The sequence below is a fragment of the Callithrix jacchus genome, chromosome 6 (assembly GCF_049354715.1).
Source record: "Callithrix jacchus isolate 240 chromosome 6, calJac240_pri, whole genome shotgun sequence".
NCBI lineage: Eukaryota > Metazoa > Chordata > Mammalia > Primates > Cebidae > Callithrix > Callithrix jacchus.
The window spans coordinates 98,480,274-98,501,691 of NC_133507.1; the positions used below are offsets into that span (position 1 = coordinate 98,480,274).

Sequence of the window (21,418 nt, forward strand, 5' to 3'; positions counted from 1 at the left end):
AGTGATTCACCAGCCATGGCCTCCCAAAATGTCGAGAATACACACATGCACCACCATGCCTGGCTTTATTTAATATTTAGTTTTTTATTAGCTGTCTCCCCTAACATAATGTAAAGTCCCATGTGGGCAGCCATATTTGTCCCCAAGTGCCGAAAACAGGGTCTAGTGTGTAGTAGTCACTAACACATTTCTTTTGAATAAATTAATAAAAACAAAACATACACACAGAAAGGGACAAAAACCACAACTCCTTATAGGGGCTATTTTGGGAGAGAAATTGGGAACCTAAGTGTCAGGAGTGGAACAGCAGGAGAAAGGAACTGACTTTTAGTTCTCTAGGTCCCCCTGGCCATACAATCCCTACAGCTTTGAGAGTCCAAGTGGTGGTCTCCACAGTGCTGCACACTCACAGGGATCCATGATAGTGTCAAAGGGAAATGTGAGAACATCTGTTTATCTATTTATTTTCATGTCAGATGGGCAAAGTGCTGACATCATGACAAGGTTTGAGGATGGCATATCCCACACTTGAATGTGAATACCTAATCATCATGCTTATGAACTACAAAAGCATCAACATATTTATGTTTGCTTTCTTCCTAAGAGAAAAAATGCATTATTAATATTTAATTTTACAGATTTTGAGTACAAGCTTATAATTTATAAATTATATTCTACATTGCATGCTCAGTGATTTCACTGACAAGAGTATGAAATCAGACATTTGGTCTGAAAAAATTTAGTTACAGACTCATAGCCCATAATAAGTCTTATAAATGATGAATGTGTTTGACTTGTCTTGCACTGTTTTAAAACGGTTTGAATAAAATTCAGAGATTCCACATAAAATTCCACATTTCTGGCTATTTTTGAAATGCTAGAGGAGCTGGCATTACTGGTCCTGTGATTTGCTGGTGCTGGTAAGCATGTACACGTTTAGAGGGGTGTGTGTGTGTGTGTGTGTGTATGTACATATGTGCACCAAGTCTTTCTAATGGCTTCCTGTGGGTTTTCACATTCAGTTTACTTCACTAATTTATCAGCCTAGCCTTGCAGACATTTTAGTTTATGGCCTTTTTCTGACCGTTTCTCCACATCAGCAAAATCATTTGTGCCTCGTAGCAGCGAAATTGATGAGATTTGCTAATAATGTAATTTTTTTTTTTAAAAGATTGATTTCAGAGCTATTGCTACCCTAACAATACACTTACTCACTTTCAATCCTGGTGAGTGAGACTAATAGGGCATGTGTTGACACACCAGAAACCAGGCTTACCAGGGGAGCATGTCCTTGTGAATCACCATTCTTCAGGTGTGTCCTGTCTGAAAGCAGCCTGACAACCACTGATCTGAAGTAAAAAGTTTTGTACCTTGATATTCTAATTATGTGTAGTCCTCCTTTGTTAAATATGTAACTATAGCTTCATGGGAACTTCTTACAAATACTGCTTTATCACATGTATCACCATGGTTTGCATAGTGAAATACCATAGAGATGGTAAAAGAACACACACACAGAGTTGTATGCACATGTAGGAAAAGCAGGAAGAGAATGTCTCATTTTTGTTTTGTGGTCTGTCCTCAATATCATTTTCTCATTCAATCCTTATAATAGTCATATAAAGAGAGTTTTTTTAATCTTAATTTTAGAGATGAGAAAATGAGGCTTAGAAAAGTAAAATAAGTACTCCAAAGCCCCAAAACTAGTAAATGGCAAATCCAAGATTCAAACCCAGGTCTAATTCCAAAGGCAATGGCCTTTACTAAGTAATACCCCCCACATTCCAAAAAACAAACCGAACAAAATCTCTTGATAAGATATTGAAATTTCTCCAATAATATATTTCCAACAAATGATCTAGTTATCACTGAAAATAAACTATTAAATCAATATATTCTGCTATAGCCAGTGGCGATAGTGGAGTTAAAGATGTCTCGAGCCACATTAATAGAGGGAAAACAACAAAGGGTGTCACAGGGCAGAATTCAGTACAGGTTTAAGTACATGGCCAAAAAAGGCTAAAATCTTAACATTTAAAACATTTTATCAGAGGTTAAACATAACCTTGAAAAATAGTAGACCATTTACTTGTTTCAAAACATTACAGATTGCTTGTTGGCCACTACTTCTATTTATCAGAGACAAAAAGTAGAGACTAAATTAATTTTTTTAAATACAAGATCAAAACTCCAGTTTCATTCATGCAGTAGAAGGCTTTCCAATATGACCAAGGGCAAAAGAGACATAAACAGATTAAAGCCTTAGGCTCCACTCTGGGTGCAATGAAGTACTAACTAAGTCAAGTGAGGCCCCACTCCAAAGGGTCCTGACAGCCAGACAGAGAATTTTGGATTGACAGCTGTCAAAAAGGGAGTTTGGGGCAGCAAAGGGTTAAGAGGCCACTCTGTGCCCAGCCTGCATTCAACTAGGCATGTGCACTGCTGAGAAAAAGAGATGTGAGGTAACTAGAGCCTTTCACAATCAGATAAGAGGCTTAAATAAATTAATCGAAATGGTTCAGAACATGATAAGATGAAAGGTTTAGATGAGAAAGGGTGAGGCAACCGCTGAAAAAGAAGAGATGTATCTATTTCTCTAGCAGAAAAGGTTATGCAATCCAGGGCAGCTTGTACAATGGAAGGAAAATATGTTAATTAAATGGAAAGCATATTGTCTATTATGGGTATGTGTATTTGTGTGTGTTGGGGGGCAGTATTATAAGTAAAAAATCAAATGAACGCCTAAGCAGAGCTTTCATAAGATGATATAAGGGAGGCTTTTTAGCTTACTTTTACAATTTTTCTATTTTTTTCTAATTGAATAAGTAATATACGAATATATTTTCCTTGAAAAAATTATAAAATGTTTGGTTAAAATGAAGTCCCATTTGACTAGCTCTCAACTCTGCCCTGCCCCTCCCCAGTGCATCTTTTTCAGAAATTTGAAGTACGAGCATATATAGTGTTTAAGCATGATGAACAACAGCAACAACAACAATAAAGAACGGAGAAGGAAAGCTTGCAGTAGTAAGAACACTAACAGCCTTTTCTTTCTTTTTTTTTTTTTGAGACGGAGTTTCGCTCTTGTTACCCAGGCTGGAGTGCAATGGCACGATCTCGGCTCACTGCAACCTCCTCGGGTTCAAGCAATTCTCCTGCCTCCGCCTCCTGAGTAGCTGGGACTACAGGCATGCACCATCATGCCCAGCTAATTTTTTGTATGTTTAGTAGAGACGGTGTTTCACCTTGTTGACCAGGATGGTCTCGATCTCTTGACCTCGTGATCCACCTGTCTTACCCTCCCAAAGTGCTGGGATTATAGGCGTGAACAGCCTTTTCTTAAGGGGCTGTGTTAGACAGTTTACAGATAAGCTATTAGCTCATCCAGCAAAAGTGCTGTGAGCAACTACCAAGTACCAGAAACTGGGAATACAACAATGACCTCAAGGCCTAGCATAACCACTTCCAAGGTTGGCATCATTTCCCATAATATACTGGTAAGAAAAGTGAGACTCAGAAAAATCACACAACTCACCTAAGATTACTCTAAGTTAAGTGGTAGTGCTGGGATTCAAATTCTGGCCCTCCTACAATTGTCTTCAAAGCCTGGCTCTCCTTCTGCAACAATCTGATGGTTTTTAAACCATTTGTTATAAAAGCAGAAGTCTTTTTAAGTTTTTAAATGAAAATATAATAAAATTATTACATTGTAGATTAATATAGAAAAAACAAACATAGAAGTGGATGTGCTTTGGTTCATTTGAAGTGGCCTACCCAGAAAGATGATTTCATTTTTATCAAGAGGACTGGAAGGGATTGCTTAAATAAAATACCCTAAAGGCCCAAGTCTTCTATTGCCAAACAGCTTTAGGCATAACTGCCAAGCATAGTTGATAGAGATTGTCAGGGCCAGTGAATTACAAACTGGGAAGTGACTGGGAATTAGATTCCCATCCTCCTCCTGCTGCTTGTGACCCTCCATTGCTAATCCTGAATTCAATGGAATTCAGAGATCAGTAGTTGTTTAAAAGCTACCCTTTGGTGACTGCTGATCAACAAAGTTTGAGAAGCAATTCTAGTACAACTTATTGTTTTGCTTAATTCATCTCCTTTAGGGATCCTTCTTTGCCACCCCATCCCCCACCCACCCTTTCAATCTAGGAACAACTGATCAGACTTGTGCCATAGGGACACTGTATGAGACGCCCAGCACTTGTGGATTACCATCCTTGAATGCCTTGCTTTCTTTCCTTCTGCTCTGATTTTGTATTTCTACTCACCCTTCAGTTATGAACCACATAATCCTTTCTAGAATGATACAGGTCTGGTTATTCCTGGCCCTAATTTAATCATTGCTTCCTAATTACCACTTTCTTCACATCCATCATTGGTGAAATTTAAAATTCCCTCCTAGGTAATGTCAAGGCTATTTGATGCAGCATCTACACTTCTCTTCCTGGTGGTGTGTCCCGGTAGAATTCCATGGGCCTCTGCTGCATGAATCTTCCCAGATCAATCTCAGGTTCTTGCACTCAGGATGCTGCTGTTTATTGCAGCAATCACTTTTTATACTACCCCCCCCCCCCCACTGAGCAATTATTCAATGTCTGCTTATTTCCTTATTTCCAATAAGAGAAAACTCTTTTTTTTTTTTTTTTTTTTTACAGACAAAGGGGGAGCTTTTATTTCTTGGTCTCTTCCTCCTTGGACAAAGTTTTGATGATCTCCTCCTTTTTGGCCTGGAGGCGCTCTTCACGGCGCTTGCGTGCTTTCTTGGTCTTAGACCTGCGGGCCTCAGTCTGGTCAGCCAGGAGCTTCTTGCGGGCCTTGTCTGCCTTCAGCTTGTGGATGTGTTCCATGAGAATCCGCTTGTTTTTGAACACATTCCCCTTCACCTTCAGGTACAGGCTGTGATACATGTGGCGATCAATTTTCTTAGATTCCCGGTATCTTCTGAGCAGCCGGCGCAGAATCCTCATTCTCCTCATCCACGTGACCTTCTCTGGCATTCGGGCATTGGCTGTACTCTTACGCTTACCTATGCCCATGTGGCGGGCCAAGGTGTTTTTCCGGCAGCGAGCCTGGGAATGGACCGTCACAGGTTTTCGGATGATCAGCCCATCTTTGATCAGCTTCCGGATCTGCTGACGCGAGTTAGCATTGGCGATTTCATTGGTCTCATTCGGGTCCAACCAGACTCTTCTTGCCACAGCGGAGGACACTAGAGGAGCCTCTTCTGAAGCCTGAGCATACTCATGGCTGCGGCCTCAGCAGCGAAAGGAAAGAGCTCCGAAAACTCTTTTTTTGAAAGAGCCTGTTCTGCTGTTGAAGAATAGTAATTGCTTTAAAGAAAGACTCCACCAAATCTTGAGCTAAGCCTAGCTTTCCTGTACTTTTTGTCCATTGGTTCTTCCCTGGTGAACAGTGGTTCTCAATGTGGTTCAGCCCCAGGAGTAACAGCATCACCTGGGAACTTGTTAGGAAAGCAGTTCTTAGGCTCTAACCCTAGAACTACTGAATAGAAACTCTGGGGAACAGGCTTAGCAACACAAGCCCCAAGGTGATCTGATGGACTCAAATTTGAGATCCTCTGCATTAGAAAGCAAAGCTTCTCCCAGACCACTGGCCTAGATACTTTTAGCCTGGCCTGGAGTTCAGGATCACAATGATGCTACTCTGCTGTTGACTCAATCCCCAAAAGACCCTTTAGTTTTCCCATATAGTTTATCTCTCCCTCTAAGGGCATGATATTTACTGTAGCCTTTGGAGAAGGTAGAAACAAGTGATGCTTTCAGTTTTCTGTTTCTAATCCTGTTTGGGCTTTCCTGGGGATAAAATATTCTTTAGGCTTTTTGACACCATTGGCCAGTCACACAAAGCAGTCAATATATTTCCAACGTAAACACAGAATATTAGTTTTTGATACGCAGTGTGTCTTGCATGTATTTAAAGGATAGATGGTTTGGAATATCTGGGAGCTATGAGGGTTAGTTGCGGTCAACATCAGGCATGGTTAATCAAAAGGCATGATTAATCATGAGGGCTGTGAGAATTATGGTGAACTCTGACAGATATGAGTAATGCAATTAGATTATTGATTAGTTATGCTAGAGTTAATCAAAAGAGAGATAAGCCTAGGTGAGCCTAACTTTCAGAAGATAACTTTTGGCCAGTCATGGTGGCTCACATCTGTAATCCCAGCACCTCAGGAGGCCAGGGCAGGAGGACTGCTTAAGCCCAGGAGTTCAAGACCAGCCTGGGCAAAATAGAGAGACTCCACCTGTTAAAAATACACATATATATATATTTTAATTAGCAGGGTGTGGCAGTGTGTGCCTCGAGTCCCAACTACTAAGAGGCTGAGATGGGAGGATTGCTTGAGCCTGAGAGGTCAAGGCAGCAGTGAGCTGTGATTGTGCTACTGCACTCCAGCCTGGGCAACAAAGTGAGACTGTCTCAAAAAAAATAAAAAATAAAAAAGAAGGTAACTTTCTTGAAGGTGAAACCTCAGGGAGACTCTGCTGGCATAGAATAAATCAAACAGTCCTTGAGAGGAGGTATGGATAGGTACAGGAGCCACTTGATAAGAAATTGAGGGTGACCTCTTAGAGTTGAAAGCAGTCCCTGACTGAGAATTAGCAAGAGTTAGCAATAACCTTGGTCATTGTCTTTGTCTGATTGTGCTGTTATGACAAAATACATTCGTCTGGGCAATCTATAAACAACAGAAATCTATTTCTCACAGTTCTGGAGATGGTGACAGCAAAGACCAAGGTGCCTGCTAATTCAGTGATTGGCGAGAACCCAATCTTCATAGATGGTCCCTTCTCTTTGCAAAAGGGCAAAAAGGGCAAACACACTCTCTGTGAACTCTTTTATAAGGGCACTAATCCCATTCACGAGGGCCTGCCCTCATGACCTACTCACCTCCCAAAAGCCCCGCCTTTTAATAACACCTTGGGAGTTAAGAGTTTCAACATACACATTTGGGAGGGGGGATGCATACATTCAGACAATAACAATCAATGTACGGCGAGGAAGTGAATTGTGCCAACTGCCAGTGCACCTGAAAGAGGACCCTCAGCCTCAGATGAAGTCACGGCCCCAGCTAACAACTCCATGTCTGAGCTGGTGAGACCCAGAGCAGAGGACCCAGGTAACCCACACCTGCACTCCTGACCCACAGAAACAGTGAGAGGGCACATTTGTTTTTTGTTGTTGTTGTTGTTTTTTGAGACGGAGTTTCGCTCTTGTTACCCAGGCTGGAGTGCAATGGCGCAATCTCGGCTCACCACAACCTCTGCCTCCTGGGTTCAAGCAATTCTCCTTCCCCAGCCTCCCGAGTAGCTAGGACTACAGGCGTGTGCCACCATACCCAGCTAATTGTTGTATTTTTAGTATAGACAGGGTTTCACCTTGTTGACCAGGATGGTCTCGATCTCTTGACCTCGTGATCCACCTGCCTCGGCCTCCCAAAGTGCTGGGATTACAGGCTTGAGCCACCGCGCCCAGCCACAAACACATTTGTTTTAAGCCATTATGTTTGTTTTAATCTGTCATGCAGCAATAGAAAAGGAATGTACCACACTTCAGCAAATAGTTGCAAAGAAAAATGTTTCTGACGTTAGTTACCTCTGCGTCCACAAACAGTACTGTGTTATTAAGTGTTGTGCCCCACAATACTTAATAAGCCTTGACAGTAGATAGGATTTTGGACGACAATGTTTGAGAAAGGAAGGCGATGAGGGTCAAGGGTCCCATTGAGAGAGAGGAAGTTACGTGCGGCTTTGTGAGAGGGCATGGTTGGTGATGCGCCTGTGGCTACAAGCCCCGGGTTCTTTGAGGACCATTTAGGAATATTGCAGAGATGTTTCAAGACCCAGAGGTAGGGGGCTGAGGCACAAGTGGTGGAAGCAGCCTCTGGTGAAGCGGAAACTGAGGACCTCTGCCAGGCCACAGGAGGGTTTTTCTCCAGGTGGGAAGATAAAATCTTGTCCACAGATCAACTGTAGATCCTGACAATGCAGCAGTCAGTAAAAAGCGCTCCTGTACCCGGTAAGAGAGAGGCAGCGTTTCTCTTTCAGACTCACTCAGGGCACCGTCCTCTGAGCGGACGCCTCCCTCCTCAGACTCACCCGGACGCTGTCCTCTGAGTGGGGCGCTGTCCTCTGAGCAGACGCTTCCTCCCTCAGACTCACCCGGGGCGCTGTCCTCTGAGCAGACGCTTCCTCCCTCAGACTCACCCGGGGCGCTGTCCTCTGAGCAGACGCTTCATCCCGCAGACTCACCCAGGGCGCTGTCCTCTGAGTGGATGCTTCCTCCCTCAGACTCACTCAGGGCAGTGTCTTTTGAGCGGATGCTTCCCCCCTCAGACTCACCTAGGGCTCCCACCTCTGAGCAGATGCTTCTTCCTCTGTCACAGACTCGGGTGGGATCTGCAGTGTCCCTTTGCCTGAGTTGCAGCTCGGGGGTGTCCTGTGCTCAAAATTCCTCTTGCCAACTGAATGGACTCCATTACCTTCCCTCTGACCATTATCTTATTAAAAACCTCTTCCCGAACTGACCCAATGGAAGCCTTACCACTAATTTCTGCTGGTTTTGACCTAAATAGGGTCAACCAGAAACATGTTCCACAACTGCTCTGATTTCACCAAACTGAATTATTGTTAATCTGACTGAAAAGGACCCTTTTCAAAAAGAACACATTTTTCAGGAATTAACTGAAAACGACTAATGGGTGGACATCTTTTAGATGGTTTGAACTAAGGAGAATCTGAAACGGTAGAACATTGACTAAATTATTTTTATTTTTTTGAGACGAAATCTAGCTCTGTCACCAGGCTGGAGTGCAGCGGTGTGATCTGGGCTCACTGCAACCTCTGCCTCCCGGGGTTCAAGCGATTCTCCTGCCTCAGCCTTCCAAGTAGCTGGGATTACAGGCAGGGGCTGCCACACCCAGATAATTTTTGTAGTTTTAATAGAGACAGGGTTTCAACATGGTGGCCAGGCTGGTCTTCATCTCCTAACCTCGTGATCCACCCACCTTGGCCTCGAAAAGTGCTGGGATTACAGGCATGAGCCACTGTGCCCAGCTGACTAAATTATTAAACTTATGCATTGAGGACATACAACATGCAAAGTGCTATATCACATACTATGGAGATTCAGAAAGTGGAAGGTATGGTTTATCTTCATCTCATCTTATTTGGTAGATAAAATAGGATATAAGAAATTAACAACACAAATTATGCATAGTAAGTTAATATGGCAGAACAACAGGCTGATTATCAATGAATGATAAGAATAATAACTTTGATACAAGTTCTACAAGGACCAAATCACTGTGAGATCTTTGAATCAGGAAACTTCCTGGAGAAGAAGAAAATAAATTTTTTTAAAAATCTTTTTTTTTTTTCAGACAGTCTCGCTCTGTTGCCAGGCACCAGGCTGGAGTGCAGTGGTGCGATCTTGGCTCACTGCAACCTCCACCTCCTGGGTTCAAGCAATGCTCCTGCCTCAGCCTCCCAAGTAGCTGGGACTACAGGCGTGCACCACCACGTCCAGCTAATTTTTGTATTTTTTAGAAGAGACAGGGTTTCACCATGTTGGCCAGGATGTTCTTGATCTCCCGACCTTGTTATCCAACCGCCTCAGCCTCCCAAAGTGCCGGGATTACAGGCGTGAGGCACTGTGCCCGGTCACAAATCTTTTTTTTTTTTTTTTTAAAGAGACACAGTCTCACTATGTTGCTCATGCTGGAGGTAAACTCCTGGGCTCAAGCAGTTGTCCTGCCTCAGCCTCCTAAGTAGCTGGGATTGTAGGTGTGTGCCTTAGTGCTTGGTAAGAAAAAAAAATTTGATCTGGATTTTAAAGTATAGGCAATGCTATGGGCTGAATATTGCCCACCCCCCATTAAGATGTTGAAGTCCTAACCCCTAGTATGCCAAATATGACTGTATTTTGTATATTTTGAGATAAAATCTGCTATGGTTTGAATGTGCCCCTTCCAAAATTTAAGTGTTGCGGGTGCTATAGTAATAAGAGGTGGGGCTTTTAAGAGGTGTATTGGCCACAAGGGCTCCTTCCTTATGAATGGAGTTAGGTGCCCTTGCAAAAGGGCTTGATGAAAGGAGTTTGTCCCTTTTTGTCTTTCTGCTTTCTGCCATATGAGGAGGACACAGCATTCTTCCCTTCTGGAGGTCATGGCATTCAATAAACCATCTTGGAAGCAGAGACAGAGGACCCTTACCAGAAAATGAACCTGCCTATGCCTTGATCTGGGCCTAGTCTCCAGGCTGCTAAAAATCAACTTCTTTTCTTTCTTTCTTTCTTTCTTTCTTTCTTTCTTTCTTTCTTTCTTTCTTTCTTTCTAATTAGCAAGTCTGTGGTATTCTGTTATAGCAGCACAAAAAAGACAGAGTCATAAAGGAATAATTAGGTTAAAATGAGGTAATTAGGGTGAGCCCCATTTAATAGGACTGGTGTCCTCGTGAAAAGCACTACTTGAGACAGACACACAGAGAGGAAAGACCCTGTGAGGATACAGGGAGAAGATGGGCAGGTACAAGCCAAAGAAAGGACTTAAAAGGGACCAGTCTTGTGGCACATTGGCCTTGGATTCTAGCCTTCAGAATTGTGAGAACAATCTCTGTTGTTTAAGCCCTCCAGTCTCTGGTACTTTGTTATAGCGGCCCCAGCAAAGCAACACAGGAAGTATCTGGTAACATTTACTCTTTTGAATATAGGGAATTAACTGATTCTATAAGAGAAAGAGGGGATAAAGGGAGCAATAGAAGAGATTGGATAAAAACAAGAAGATGAATTTCAGGAAATAGTGAAGGCAGCAATAAGTGGATAAGAAAAAGTGCACTGGGGATCGCCAAGATGAACTTTTTTTTTTTTTTTTTGAGACGGAGTTTCGCTCTTGTTACCCAGGCTGGAGTGCAGTGGCGTGATCTCAACTCACTGCAACCTCCGTCTCCTGGATTCAGGCAATTCTGCTGCCTCAGCCGCCTGAGTAGCTGGGATTACAGGCACGCACCACCATGCCCAGCTAATTTTTTGCATTTTTAGTAGAGATGGGCTTTCACCATGTTGACCAGGATGGTCTTGATCTCTTGACCTCATGATCCACCCGCCTCGGCCTCCCAAAGTGCTGGGATTACAGGCTTGAGCCACCGTGCCCGGCCCAAGATGAACTTTTGATGAGGAAAGAAAATCAAGATTACTTACTCCAACAGAGATACCTTTGTCTTGAGACAGTGGAGAGAAGTTCATGAGCTCAATGAGAAAGAGGCAAGGAAGAAGCAGGAGAAAAGGGAACTCAATGAAATGAAACTAAAAGGAAATGAGAAGCATTAGGGAGGTACCTAAGCTACTGGAAACAGAATACAGGAAGGGCAAGTAATGGGAATCCCAAGATTAGAGAAAGTAAAACATGAATAATGTGAGAGAGTAAGAGGAATTTGAAGGAAACCTGGAGGAGCTAAAAACAAATCATACACATGTGGGCCAACTGTTATGTAAGCCAGAAACAGGTCACTGAGATAGCATTCGATTATTCAAGCTTGGAGTCGCAGTTTATAGGGATCAGAAGAAAAAGAAACAGGGTTTAATTTTAAAATAAGAAACAAAGTTATATGGGAAGACTAGACTTGGACATCAGCTTTTTAAACATTTCCTGAATCCTGTGAGCCAATAAATTCCTCTTTTTGTCCAAGTTAGTTCAAGTTAGATTATTGCCCTTTAAAACCAACCAAAGTAACAAAATAACTATAAATGGAGGAGGAGCGAGACATTTCTTTTCAGCTATGTGAACAGATGAGATATAATTTACCAAAGTGTAGTTTTCAAACAAGCCAGTCACCACACAGCCCATTTCTGGGGCAAACTGTGGAGCCTGCAGTTTCTACTAAGAAGGTAGCCATGTTCTATGCCACGTTCTCTACCCCTTTCCAGAACCCCTCAGCCCCCAGTTCTCCCAGCTCAGCTGACTGGAATCAGGAATGTGCTCATGGTCCAGGTCATTGACTTTTCTATGGGTTTATGGCCCACAAGGAGATTTAGCATAGAACCTCTGTTTCAATAGGGATACTATTGAGTCAAACAGACAGTATCGGCTAGAAATTTCATGTAGAACTGACAAATTGTGAATAAGTTGAAGTTTTGAGTTATTGTAAAGGATGGGTGAGCAGTTATGAACAAGCACAAGCCGTAGGTAAGCCAAAATCAAAGGTATTTATAGGAGAGTTCAAAAATTAGTAGAAATAGGGATGGTGGCAGTACAGATGCAGGGATGCTGAGTCACTGCATTTATGCGATCCCCGAACTTGCCAAGGCAGCAAGAAGATGACTCAGATCAGTGACTCTTCCACTGGATGCTTCTAGTTCCTGAGTGACTTCCAGAGGCCCAGCTCAACAGCATTTCTTGATATGCCAGAAGGTTCTTAAAGTCCTCATTTCCCTAAATGCCCTCACAATACCCCTACTCCCATCATCCAGATGAACCACTGTTCTTTGTAGTGAAATGGTCCTTAACAAACATCTCAACGATAACATTGGCTAGCACTTACTTAACATGTATTACGTGCCAAGCACTGAGATATTCATTTTACACATTGTACCTTACTTAATTTTCTCAACAATCCTATGAGGCAGGTACATATTATTCTTATCAATTTATGGATGAACAAACCCAACTTAGAGAGGTTACCTTGCTTGTCCAAGTCACATCTTCTGTGGGAGAGCTATGTCTGAAGCACATCTGTATAACTCTGGAGTTCAAACATGTAATTATATTTAACTTCTCTCAAGTTACTCAGTTCCTTTGGGATCGTTTTGAGAGTAGACAGTGGATGTAAACTACTTTAAATCATAAAACAAGAAATGTAGCAACCAAAACTAACAGGAAAAGAGACATCATAAATATCATGTGTTATAAAATAATTATGTGTCTTGCTGAAATTTCATAAAAGAGAAGTTCTAGAAAGTTCACCCAAAGCAAGAAGTGGTGAATGGGAATTAAGTACTGATTTTAGGTATGTAATATGTGCCAGATGTATTATCCTATTTGAACAAATGGTGAAGGAAAATACGTATTCTTTCTAGCTTAATAGTGACCTCAATTTCCCCAATTTTCTTCATAAAGTCTTATGCTGTTTACAAGAAATTCTCTTACAAAGGGGTTTTAGGATATAAACGTGGATGTAGAGAAAAGATTACTTTGCATAAAAAAAAGAAAAATGAAACTGTACACTTTTAAAATAAATGTGGACAGGCATAGTGGCTCATGCCTGTAATCCCAGCACTTTGGGAGGCTGGGAGCACATCATCTGAGGTCAGGAGTTCAAGACCAGCCTGGCCAACATGGCAAAGCCCCCTCTCTAATAAAGATATGAAAATTAGTGGCCAGGCATGGTGGCTGATGCCTGTAATCCCAGCACTTTGGGAAGCCGAGGTGGGCAGATTGCTTGAGGTCCGAAGTTTGAGACCAGCCTGGTCAACACGGTACAACCTCATCTCTACTAAAAATATAAAAATTAGCCTGGTGTGGTGGCAGGTTCCCATAATCTCAGCCACTCAGGATGCAGAGGTTGCAGTGAGCCAAGACCCTGCCACTGCACTGCAGCCTGGCAACAGAGTGAGACTCTGTCTCAAAAACAAACAAACAAACAAACAAAACTTAGCTGGGTGTGGTAGCCTGTAGTCCCAGCTACTCAGGAGGCTGAGGCAGGAGAATTTGTTGAACCCAGGAGGTGGAGATTTCAGTGAGCTGAGATTGCATCACTGCACTCCAGCCTGAGCAACAGAGTGCAGTGAATGCAAAGTGAATAAATAAATAAATAATTAAAAAATAAAAAATATATGTGTAAAAAAAATAAGCTGTGAGACATGAAGTGTAAGATTTCAACTATTCTAATTATGCTAAATTAATAACTAAATTTTATTTCTCAAAAACTGGAAAATTTATCAGAGATGTATCTATTTAAAAATGAATAGGCTGGGTGCAGTGGCTCACGCCTGTAATCCCAACACTTTAGGATCCCGAGGCAGGTGGATCACCTGAGGTCAGGAGTTCAAGACCAGCCTGACCAAAAAGGTGACAAAAATAGGCGGGGCGCGGTGGCTCAAGCCTGTAATCCCAGCACTTTGGGAGGCCGAGGCGGGTGGATCACGAGGTCAAGAGATCGAGACCATCCTGGTCAACCTGGTGAAACCCCGTCTCTACTAAAAATACAAAAAAATTAGCTGGGCATGGTGGCGCGTGCCTGTAATCCCAGCTATTCAGGAGGTTGAGGCGGGAGAATTGCTTGAACCCAGGAGGCGGAGGTTGCGGTGAGCCGAGATTGCGCCATTGCACTCCAGCCTGGGTAACAAGAGCGAAACTCCGTCTCAAAAAAAAAAAAAAAAAAAAAAAAAATTTAGCCGGGCGTGGTGGTGGGTGCCTGTTATCTCAGCTACTCAGGAGGCTAAGGCAGGAAAACTGTTTGAACCCAGGAGGCGAAGGTTGCAGTGAGCCGAGATCCCGTCTCTGCACTCCAGCCTGGGCAACAACAGCAAAACTCCATCTCAAAAAAAAAAAAAAAAAAGTAAGAATAATAATGAATGTTGAGTATGTGTTTGCTCCATGAGGGCATAGATTTTTGTGTTTCTTTCACTGCTGGATCCTTAGAAGTTGGAACAGCCTCCGTTATACAGTAGATGCTCAATAAAAATCTGTTAAATAGAATGAATAAATAACTGAACTCTGAAGACTGGAATTATTCTCTGAATTACATCTCTAAATGATATATGAGAAAGTCATTTAGCATACTTGGATGCAAGTTTTATTTATTTATTTGTGGAATTTTTGTTTTTTTAAAGATACTGCAAGGAGATGTAATTTGTTCTCCTAGACATAAAACCTAACAGCATGGTACTGGTTTAGGAACAGTCAAAGGAACAGACTGAAAATTTAAAAATTTAGAGATAAACTTTGTACACACACACACACACTTAGTATTTTGTGTGTGTGTGTGTGTGTAGAGACAGGGTTTCACCAAGTTGGCCAGGCTGCTCTTGAACTCCTGACTTCAGATGATCCACCTGCCTCAGCCTCCCAGAGTGCTGAGATTACAGGTGTGAGCCACTGTACCCCACCTATATTTAGCATTTTAAGCAAAATCAGTACATAATATAAAATAAATTGGTTTATGACATCTAGCCATTGATTAGGAGAAATAATATTAATTTCCTCTCAAACCATATACAAAGCTAAATTCCAGACAGATGAAGAACTTGAAGATTTTCTAATAAAAATGCAAAGTATAGTAGGGCATGGTGGCTCATGCCTGTAATCCCCGCACCTTGGAGGCTGAGGTGGGTGGATTTCTTGAGGCCAGAAGTTGTAGTCCAGTCTGGCAAACACAGCAAAACCCCATCTCTACTAAAAATATAAAAATTAGCCAGGCACACGCCTGTAATCCCAACTACTACTCCGGAGGCTGAGGCATGAGAATCACTTGAACCCGGTAGGTGGAAGTTGCAGTAAGCTGAGATCACACCACTGCACTGCAGCCTGGGTAATAGAGCGAGACTGTCTCAAAAAAAAAAAAAAATCACAAATTCATAGAAATGTTTTTATAACCTTACCATGGTGAACTCTTTATAAGAGTAATGCCAGGCCAGTCATGGCGGTACACATCTGGTCACACCCAGCACTTTGGGAGGCTGAGGTAGGTAGATCACTTGAGCCTAGGAGTCAGAGACCAGCCTGGGGAAACATAGTGAGACCCTGTGTCTATGAGAAAAAAATTAACTGGGTATGGTGGTAGACACTTGTGGTCCCAGCTACTTGGGAGGCTGAAGTAGGAGGATTCTTTGAGTCCAGGAGGTAGAGGCTACAGTGGGCCATGACTGCATCACTGCACTCTAACCTGGGTGACAGAAAAAGACACTGCCTCAAAAAAATATTTTTTTTAAAGAGTAACACCAAAGCCAAAACTATAAACAAAACAGATTAAAGTATGAACAATTATGTGCATTAGGGTGCAAGAGAGAATAAAAAATGTTACGGAATTAAGAGGAAAACTTGGATGGTACCACACATCCAGGCTAATGATGTTACTTTACAATATTTCTTGGCCAGGCGCGGTGGCTCACACCTGTAATCCCAGCACTTTGGGAGGCCAAGGTGGGTGGATCACGAGGTCAGGAGTTTAAGACCAGCCTGACCAGCATGGTGAAACCCCATCTCTACTAAAAATACAAAAATTAGCTGGGCATGGTGGCACATGCCTGTGAGGCAGGAGAATCACTTGTACCTAGGAAGGGGAGGTTGCAGTGAGCCAAGATCATGCCCTTGCACTCCAGCCTAGGCAACAGAGTGGGACTCTGTCTAAAATAAATAAATAAATAAATAAAACCTCTCATGTATGTAGCAGTGGCTCATTTCTGTAATCCCAGCACTTTGGGAGGCTGAGGTAGGAGAATCACTTGAGCCCAGATGTTCAAGACCAGCCTGAGCAATACAATGAGAACCTGTCTCTTTGAAAAATAAAAAAGTAGCCAGGCATAGTTCGGTGCACCTGTGGTCCCAGCTACTTAGGAGATTGAAGTGGAAGTGTCACTTGAACTCAGGAGGTTGAGGCTGCAGTGATCATACCACTGTACTCTAGGTTGGACAAAAGAGGAAGACCCTGTCTCAAAAATAAAATAAATAAAATATTTATTAAATTATGAAACTATTATCATGTTACCAAAACTTCAGGGAAATAGAAAACAGAAAAAATATCCCCTGAGTATAACACAATGATGATCATTTTGGTTTATTCCCTTGCAGTATTTTTCACAGGCATGTTTTCACAGGCATTTTTTTGTTAAGATATTTCACATGCCAATAAAATCCACTCCTTTAGAGTGTACAATTTAGTGGATTTTAGTACACTCACAAAGATGTGTAAGCATCACCACTGTTTAATTTCAAAATGTTTTCATCCCCCACCCCAGAAAAAATGATGGCAACCCATTAGCAGTAACTGTTCATCCCTGCCCCCTAGCCCAAATCTACTTTCTGTCTCTACTTGTTATAGGCATGTTTTAAACCCAGCTGAATTATAGAAGCCTTCTTTGTTTCATTTAACTGTCAGAAACACGCTTTCCGGAAGTGAATATTCTCAAATTTTTGTATAGAAAAATCACTTCTAGAACATTTGCAGAGGGCAAAAAATAAAACGAAGAAAAACAGAAAGTAAAAGGATCATTCAGGATACCAATTAAAAGATGAAAATATACATAATTAATTAGCAAGTATGCAACACAGGTCAAGAAGTGAATAGGGATTCTTTGATTCCTTTACTTGATTAATAAACTGGCTTTCATTTAAAAAAAAAAAAAAAGAAGTAAATAGGGCCAGTCGAGGTGGCTTACACCTGTAATCCTAGTACTTTGGGAAGCCAACGCAGCTGGATCACCTGAGATCAGGAGTTTGAGACCAGCCTGGCTAACATGGCGAAAACCCATCTCTACTAAAAATACAAAAATTTGGCTGGGCATGGTGGCAGGCGCCTCTAATTCCATCTACTCAGGAGGCTGAGGCAGGAGAATCTCTTGAACTGGGGAGGCGGAGGTTGCAGTGAGCTGAGATTGTGGCATTGCACTCTAGCCTGGACAAAAAGAGCGAAAACTCTACATAGAAGAAGAAGAAAAGAAGAAGAAGACGAAGAAGAAGAAGAAGAAGAAGAAGAAGAAGAAGAAGAAGAAGAAGAAGTGGAGGAGGAGGAGGGAAGAAGAAGAGGAGGAGGAGGAGGAGGAAGAAGAAGAAGAAGAAGTGAATAGGCACTTGGTCAGATTATTGAAGAGAAGAACATTTTTTTGGGTCTGATGATTTGTTTTACTATTGTGTTAGCTTCAACAAAATGTTTCAACCAAAGCAGTACATGTACATATTTACAAAAAAGTCGACAATGCTGAAAAGCTTATTGTTAAAAAGTAAGAAGTGTTGCTGCTCCATCCCACCCCCCAACCCACCCTTTTGTCTTCCACTCAAACCCTAGACCACGTCTGACTTTTTTTTTTTTTTTTAAAGATGGGGTTTCTCCATGTTGGTCAGGCTGGTCTTGAATTCCCGACTTCAGGTGATCTGCCCGCCTTGGCCTCCAAAGTGCTTGGATTACAGGCATGAGCCACCACACCCGGCCAAGTCTGACTTTTTAACAGCCACAGTTTAAAAAATTCTTCTGGGTGGTTACTTCCCTATCTCTAAATAATACAGTCATATCACCACTTCTTTATTTATCAGACAGACAGGCTGTATCTGTGGACTTCCTTCCTATTCTGATAGATGAGAACTTAGTTCACTTACACCCTCCTCCCTCCCAATATGGATGTTCTCATTATTTTTAGTTCCTTTATTGTAATTTTAGACAACTTACTTACTTAAGTTTCTCTTTAGTAACTTTCTTAATACATGAATCTTCATTTCCTGTTCTGCTAACTGTAACTTGTATCTCTCATGTCCCCACTTTGTGTGTGTCCTCTTCCCTTCTACTTCCAAAATTATCTCTGCATGTTGTTTTCTATTAGATTTCAATAAAATAAGTGAAAAAGTTCAAATGACCAGCACAATGGAATATGAAGTTTTAACAATGACATTTGAAAAACTGTGAAGTTGTTCAGGCACATAAGCAAGAAACTCATATAGGAGCACACATCCATCCATAACTCAGCTTCTTCCAATCTTAACGTGATCACATATTTGCTTCCCTTTAAAAAGAGAAAGCATTGTCAATCCACTGAGGGCCCATGTACTATTGACTGATTCTATTTCTCTTATACCTCAATTTGTGTATCACTATATCAAAATCACTCTTACTAACTCAGCATTTACCATTCTACCATGTGATTTTATACTTTTGACACATACTTTGGCATCCATAAACATATATCAGGTTGGGCATGATGGCTCACCCTGTAATCCTAGCATTTTGGCTGGATTACAAATCTAGCTGAGGTGGGTGGATAGCTTGTGCTCAGGAGTTCTAGACCAGCCTGGGCAACGTGGTGAGACCCCGTCTCTACTAGGAATACAAAAATTAGCCAGGCATGGTGATGCATGCCTGTAATCCCAGCTACTTGGGATGCTGAGGCAGGAGAATCACTTGAACTTGGGAAGTGGAGGTTGTGGTGAGCCAAGATCGTGCCACTGTATTCCAGCCTAGGTGACACAGGGACACTCTGTCTCAAAAAAAAAGGATACAATTTTGTATATCACACTTAAATTTTAACATTTTTATTGACACAATTTCATTCATTAGACTTACCATTCTGAATATCATTTGATATTGTGCTTATCATCCTAGTTGCTTACTATTATAAATGATGCTGCTATAAGTACATTGGGTATTCTTAGCATAAATGGGGGAAGGGAATGCTAAGAAAAATTAGCAAATAAAATTTTTATTTTTATTTTTTTACTTTTTTTTTTTTTTAATAAGACAGAGTTTCACCATGTTGGTCAGGCTGGTCTTGAACTCCTGACCTCAGGTGATCTGCCCGCCTTGGCCTCCAAAGTGCTTGGATTACAGGGCAAATAAAATTTTTAAAAGAAAAAAAATAAATGTGAGAGATGTAGAAGTTACCTTGGGCTGGGTGCGGTGGCTCATGCCTGTAATCCCACCACTTTGGGAGGCTGAGGCAGGTGGATCACAAGGTCAGGGGTTCGAGACCAGCCTGGCCAAGATGGTAAAACCCCATCTATACTAAAAATACAAAAATCCAGGCTCAGTGGTGGGCACCTGTAATCCCAGCTACTCAGGAGGCTGAGGCAGGAGAATCAGTTGAATCCGGGAGGTGGGGGTTGCAGTGAGCTGAGATCACACCACTGCACTCTAGCCTGGGTGACAGAGCAAGACTCCATTTCAAAAAAAAAAAAGAAGTTACCTTTGGATTTAATGGAATTAGGTCCTGTTTCTTATACACTAATTATGTTTTAGCCTTACCTAGTAGCTATGATGTTCTGCTCACAGAATTTAAAAAAAATTTGGAGATATTTATAAATTAGAAAAAGCATAGATGTTAATAAAAATACTCAGGCACCTACAGTTAATCAATGTTCATCAGATTTATTTATTATTTTTTAGACACAGGGTCTCATTCTGTCACCCAGGCTGGAGTGTGGTGATGTGATCATGGCTCACTGCAGCCTTGAACTCCTGGGCTCTGCCAATCCTCCTGCCTGAGTCTTCTGAGGCACTGAGACTATAGATATGGGCCACCACATCTGGCTAATTTTTAAATTTTTTAGTAGACATGAAGTCTTGCTATGTTGCCCAAGCTGGTGTTGAACTCCTAGGCTCAAGCGATCCTCCTGCCTTGGCCTCCCAAAGTGCTGGGAGTACAGGCATGAGTCATGGTACCCAGGCAGACATTTTTAAAAACAAAGGAATACTCTTGAAACGTTGAAGTCTTCTTTGTACCCCTCTGTGATAACATGAATAGACTGTTAATGACACCAAGGAACAAGACAAGTTAGTTCCAAAGTAGTTCACATAAATGGTGATAAAGGAATGAGGAGTGGCTATGGTCTATGCAAAAAAACTACTCTTTAATGGGTCGCTGTTTCTAACATTGCTATAATGCATTATAGTTTTCAAAGTGCTTTTGTGGCCTCCATAAGTGAGGGGATGTGAGGTAAGCTTCAACCACGGCTGCCTCACTACCCGAGAGTGGATCCGCAATGATGAATAGGTGAATCTCTGCCTCTTAGTTTCAGCAGCTAGGAAGGAGCACTTACTGGAACAGCACAGAAAACAGTCTTTGGCCCAGTTGGGGAATGTTTATCAGGTTATGCTACTTCAAGCTTTCCCCCTGTTAAATGTGAGAAGGATAAATCCCTGTTCCTTGGATCAGTGTGACTCTGAAACAGCTGGAGGAGAGATAGCTTTAGGCAGGTTGAAACAGAGCTCCCCTATATATACTATTAAGAGAAAAGACTCCTAAGTGCTGACAAGAGAGCAATGCGGGGCATGGAGCATCGCCTCCAAATAGAGCAGCAAGCACTTTCTAAAGTGTAACCCTATTTGGAAGTCACTGAATCAAATGGAGCTTTGAAAATAGGAATTGGGGCTACATATAACACCATAATACCGGGCCTGCTCAGCTCTTACTTTTCTAGGGAGCTGGGTGCACACTGCTGGGTCCCAGACTGGTTGATGCTGACAAACTATAAGAAGAAAGAAATGGCCGGGCGCGGTGGCTCAAGCCTGTAATCCCAGCACTTTGGGAGGCCGAGGCGGGTGGATCACAAGGTCAAGAGATCGAGACCATCCTGGTCAACATGGTGAAACCCCATCTCTACTCAAAATACAAAAAATTAGCTGGGCATGGTGGTGCGTGCCTGTAATCCCAGCTACTCAGGAGGGTGAGGCAGGAGGATTGCCTG

At 42.1% G+C, this 21,418-nt stretch overlaps 1 non-coding gene and 1 pseudogene across 2 annotated transcripts; both read right to left on the reverse strand.

Annotated features, from left to right (window-relative positions):
• Positions 1–470: 470 nt before the first annotated feature.
• LOC118155168 (small nucleolar RNA U13) lies at positions 471–574 on the reverse strand. Its single transcript, XR_004745387.1, has one exon. It is a non-coding gene; the product is annotated as a small nucleolar RNA U13 (small nucleolar RNA).
• Positions 575–4,647: 4,073 nt separating this feature from the next.
• On the reverse strand, positions 4,648–5,285 carry LOC100397273 (large ribosomal subunit protein eL19 pseudogene; annotated as a pseudogene). The gene has a single exon (XR_620992.4). The product of XR_620992.4 is annotated as a large ribosomal subunit protein eL19 pseudogene (transcript).
• Positions 5,286–21,418: the final 16,133 nt, after the last annotated feature.